Here is a 5880-nt window from a genome sequence, read left to right as displayed (position 1 = left end):
GTGCTGAGGAGCCAGGGGTAGGAGAGGGATGGAGAGGGTCTGCAGGGAGATGCTACTTGTTGGACATATCTCTCAGTTGGGGAGGTTCAGAGCAGGGGCGCTGCTGCATTCCAAGCAGGGCAGGGTAGGAGGTCTCCTGTCCCTCGGTCCCTCTTCAGGGCCACGTGGGTTCCACAGCCACCCCTGTGCTGGGAAACTTATGGGAGGGACTCTGTGGGAGAAGCTGTGTGCCGGCGTGTTGACTTTCTCTTGCAAACTCATGGCTGCATAATCACCACACTTTGAATTCAATGTGTTTATTAAAGAAAGGAAGAAGGTTTTCAGTCCCTCTCTGCAGAGATGCAGGAGATACACGAGGTTGTTGCAGGGAGGAATGATTAATACTTTAACCCGACAGGAAATGTGTGTGAATAAGCAGAAAATCCTCTTTTCCTTTCTTTTCCTTCCGCCACCGTCTTCCCTCTGCCTCATTGAAGCAGTGGCTGATGAGGATGCACTGGTTTTACTCTGAGCTTCTCTGGGCCAGAAGGCACCTCTGGGGATACACAGGGCTGGGATGGGACAGCCCCTGTGTCTCTGCAGTTTTGCCCATCCGGTTTGTATCAGCCTGGCTGCAGGGAGACACAGTGCCTGTATTTTAGCAAACTATTTTCCCCTCAACAATGACACAGGGCACAGATGAAGTGGGGGAAGCGAGGAGGGCCCTGATGATGCTGTCCACTGTGGTGCTGCCACGTGTTGCCGCTGTAAATGGGGCTGTGGCCACATGGGTGTATAGACCCTCCTCTTCCTCCTCGCTGCAAATGCCGCTCCATGGCCGCTTCCTTCCTGCAGCATCTCTTTGATGAAGGGACAAGCGATTCCCTTTCCAATGCTGTCAATGTGGAGCAGTTGTTTGACGTCAGCGATATCTCTGTACCAGCAGATGGAAGCGACTGGAGCAGCCTTGCGTCCCTCTTGTAAGAGGCCAGTCCCCCTTCAGAGCCCACACATGCTTTGACAGGATGCTTCCCCCACGCTGCTGGGACGTACAAGAGCTGGATTCTGCACCTCTCCCTCGCTGTAGGTTATTAGAAGTAGAGTAGGCATTAGGTAGGAGTGAACTGTAGTGTCAGTGAGATTATGTGAGATTTATGTGAGATTAGGCCAACCATTGGTTCTTCTGAGATAAGATACAGTTACTCTGGCAGAATTTGTTCAAGCTGGAAACAGAGAAATTTAAAATTACTGGAGGATTATCCTTTCCCATCACTTAGCAAGAAATCTAGAGCAAAAACAAAGGAAAAAAAAACAAACGAAAAAGAAGTTACAGCACAACTACACCGAAGTGCAGGGACAGTGAAGAGAGAACTGTGATGTCATAGAAGAGCCAGGTTATAGGAGGTCAAATTCTTAAGTCACAATAAGACTGAGTAGGAAAAGGGCCAATTGTGAAGTCATCGAAGTGCAGGGACACTCCTTAGTGAATTGTGATGTCATAGAAGAGCCAAGGATTAGCAGGGCAAATTGTTAAGTCATAATAATAGTGGGTTGTAGAGGGTCTAACTGTGCATACATCAAAATGCAGGGGCGTTGAAGGGAGAATTGTGATGCCATTGAAGGGCCAGGTGACAGCAGGGAAAATTCTTAACTCGTAATAAGACTGAGTAGTAGAAGCGCCAGTTGTGAAGTCATCCATGTGCCAAGAAACCTAAGAGAGAATTTTGATGTCATAGAAGAGCCAGGTCATAGCAGTGCATATTGTTAAGTCATAATAAAACCAGGTAGTAGAAGATTCCAATTCTGATGTCATCAAGATGAAATGACTTAGAATAGCAAATTTTGATGTCATTGAAGGGAAAGGTGATAGCAGGGCACATTATTAATTCATAATAAGACTGGGTAGTAGAAGGGCAATTGAGTAGTCATCGAAGTGCAGAGACATTTAATTGAGAATTGTGAAGTCACAAAAGGGTCAGGTCATAGCAGGGCAAATTGTTAACTTGTAATAGACTTGGTAGTATAAGGGCCACTTGTGAAGTCTTTAAAATGCAGGGACATTGAAGTGACAATTGTGATGTCATAGAAGTTAAAGGTGAAAGCAGGGCAAATTTTTAAATCATAATAAGACTGGGTAGTAGAAAGACCAACTGTGAGGTCTTCAAAATTCAGGGAATTTGAAGAGCGGATTATGATGTCATAGAAGGGCGAGGTGACAGCAGGGCAAATTTTTAACTCATTATAAGACTGGGAAGTAGAAGGGCCAATTGTGAAGTCATCGAAGTGCAGGGACATTTAATTGAGAATTATGATGTCATAGAACGCAAGGACATAGCAGGACAAATTGTTAATTCATATTAAGATTGGGTAGTAGAAGGGCCAATTGTGAAGTCATCAAAATGCAAAGACATTGAATAGCGAATTGTGATGTCGTAGAAGGGCCAGGTGATAGCAGGGCAAATTGTTAAGTCCTAATAAGACTGGGTAGTAGAAGGGCCAATTGTGAAGTCATCGAAGTTCAGGAACATTGAAGAGCAAATTGTGAGTTCATAGAAGGGCCAAGAGAAAGCAGGGCAAGTTTTTATGTCATAATAAGACTGGGTACTAGAAGGGTGAATAGTGAAGTCATCGCAGTGAAGGGACACTGAATAGAGAATTGTGATGTCATAGAAAAGCCAGGTGATAGCAGGGCAAATTGTTAAGTCCTAGTGAGACTGGGTAGTATAAGGGCCGATTGTGAAGTCATCGAATTGCAAGGAAACTGAAGAAAGAACTGTGATGTCATAGAAGGGCCCAGGTGAAAGCAGGGCATATTGTTAAGTCATAATAAGACTGGGTAGTGGAAAGGCCAATTGTGAAGTCACCATGGTTATATAGGCCAATTTTTTGGCCCTTCCCTTCTGTGACATCAAAATTCACTCTTCAGTGTCCCTGCACTTCGATGACTTAGAAATTGGCCCTTCTGCTACCCATTATTATTACCAATGAAAAATTTGCCCTGCTCTGTCCTGGCTCTTCTATGACATCACAATTCTCTATTCAGTATTCCTGCACTGTGATGATTTCACAGTTGGCCATTCTACTCCCCACTTTTATTATGACATAACAACTAGCCCTTCTATCACCTAGCATTCCATGACATCACAATTCTCACTTAAAGGTCCATGCACTTCGAAGGCTTCCATTGGCCTTTGACTACCAAGTCTTATTACGACCTCACAATTTGCTCTGCTATGACCTGGCCCTTCTATGACATCACCACTGGCTCTTCAACGTTCCTACACTTCGATGACTTCACAGTTGGCCCTTCTACTACCCACTCTTATTAAGACTTAACAATTTGCTCTGGTATACCTGGCCCTTCTCTGACATCACAATCCGTTCCTTAATGTCCCTGCACTTCGATGACTTCACAATTGGCCTTTCTTTTTTCTCGGCAAGGACATCTAAAAAGAAGGCTTTAAATTAATCAGCCTGAACAATCGATTTAGTTTTCCTTCAGGAAAGCTACCGGCAAAAATCGATTTTGAATCTCCTTCCATCAAGAATTAATAAGTATTGCTTTGCCTTGAACAAAAGGCACAGTGGCTTGCTTTAAACTTACTCGGTGGACTATCTGTTAATTTCAGAATTTGAACTGATAAAGCAGTGCCATCACTTGAAATGGAAGGATTCGTTTGTGTCAGAAGGAATTGTAATGCTTTTAGAAATAACTTGGGAGGACTTCTTGATGAAAGAAAAGTGTATCTGTATTCTGTAGGATTGTAACATCTGTGCATGAAGAACATCTTTTGTTGCCTTAGCACAGGAGCTTCCAGCAGAAGAGGATACCAAATCCATAGTGTCTGTGGAAAAGCAAAAAGTGAAGAGAAGTGGAACTGCAACATCAAAAATGAAGCAAGCAAGCAAGTATGAAATTCTTTTTGAACAATTCTTTGCATTCCCTTCTTGTGGTAGTGATTCAGCTGTTATCCACCTACCTTCCTCCCACTCCTTTGGCTGTGCAGCTCTGCTCTGACTTTACAAGCCTGTCCAGATTGCTGTCCTCCTTGGCCCCTTTTCCCCAACTTAACAGTGTCATTTTCTAAAGAAAACCATTAGAAATGGGAGGGAGGGGAGAGAAAAGGGCAAGTGGCTGCTACTCTTTGCGATGATGCCATGTTTTCTGGTTCTAAAAACAACCGCCTGAGGAAGTTTGCCTCTTACAGGCTGGGGCTGGGGACTCTAAAAGCTCATCTGAATGGTGACTGGGGAGGCTGAGCACATGAGCTTGGCACATGGGACGGAGATAACACTGCAGACAACAAGATGTGATATTCTTGTTTCTTCAGGAAATTAATTTAAAAATAACATTTTATGTTGGCATTAAACGAAACACAAAAAGCATGTTCTTTTATAATTAAGGTTTTTGTACCTTTGGAGAAAGCGCGGCACAGAGGCTAAACTTTCTCCTCTCTGCAGGTACAAACCCAGTTCGTGTTTAAACTCATACTTTCGACAAATGCAGTCTTCTGCATCTCACTTGTTTGCTCTATTCCTGGTAATAGGCAGCTCGGTACAGAGAAAAGCTTTGGATCCTACACAGTTTGGGGGTTACAGGGAAGGACTGGAACCTCCTTTATTGCCAAAGTGCAGCAGTGATGTTTTCCACATACCTTGCTGACCAGAGCAGAGCAAGATTTTTGAACGTTCACAGTAATAAACAGAGCACATTTCCCTTTTTTAAATGTGTTGCTAAGAAAAGTGGAAAAGGAAGGACCCAAAGGAACGTGCCACACATCCCAACTGCAGTTGTCGGGCAGGCTGAACGTGAGACAGCAGTGTGTGTCGGTGGCCGACAGGGCCAACAGCATCCTGGCTCGTACCAGAAATGGTGTAGCCAGCAGGAGCAGGGAAGGGATCTTCCCCCTGTACTCAGCACTGGTGAGGCCACGTCTTGAATCCTGTGTTCAGTTCTGGGCCCCCCACTGCAACAAAGATATTGAGCGGCTGCTGTGCGACCAGAGAAAGGCAATGGGTCTGGTGAAGGGGCTGGAGAACAAGGGTTATGGTGCGTGGCTGAGGGAGCTGCGGTGGTTTATCCTGGAGGAAAGGAGGCTGAGAGCGAGGTGGGTGTTGGTCTCTTCTCCTAAGTAACATGCAAGTTTCTCCCCCTCACTCTCCTTTGCCCCTCCCTCTTCTTTCCACGACATCCACAGCTTCCCTGGCAACCTGTGCCAATGCCTCAACACTCTCATGGGGAAGGAATTCTTCCTTGTGTCTAGTCCAAATCCACCCTTCTCCAGTTTATACCCGTTGCCCCTAGTCCTATCACTACAAGCCTTTATGAACAGCCCCTCCCCTGCTTTCTTGTAGCCCCCCTCAGGTACTGGAAGGTCACTGTAAGATCTCCTCCGAACCTTCTCTTCTCCTGGCTGAACACCCCAACACTCTCTTAGCCTGTCCTTGTATGGGAGGTGCTCCAGCCCTCTGATCATCTTTGTAGCCCTCCTCTGAACCCGTTCCAAAAGTTCTATATCCTTCTTATGTTGAGGATTCCAAAACCGGACACAATACTCCAGATTCGGTCTCGCCAAAGAGGAATGGAGGGGTAGAATTCATTGGTTGGCTCTCCTTGATCGGTGGACTATAGTATATACACCAACCACAATGTTCCCATTGATTCCTCTGTCTTATTGTGGCCATCCCATTGTCAAAATCCGAAAGCTGTTGCGCTGACACCAGCTACAGAGCCACGTATTAATTGACTGGACCCATCTGAGCCTTGCAAGGTCACCTGCCGTAACTGGAAGGAGGGAAAATAACCATTCGGCCCCACACACCCAACGCCTTAAAATCACTTTTAATCACGGATCCATGTGTTCATTTTATTTCAGGACAAGACAAATAAATAGCTATTGC

This window comes from Cuculus canorus, chromosome 29 (assembly GCF_017976375.1).
Source record: "Cuculus canorus isolate bCucCan1 chromosome 29, bCucCan1.pri, whole genome shotgun sequence".
In the NCBI taxonomy this organism is placed as follows: domain Eukaryota; kingdom Metazoa; phylum Chordata; class Aves; order Cuculiformes; family Cuculidae; genus Cuculus; species Cuculus canorus.
This window is presented reverse-complemented; position numbering follows the sequence as displayed.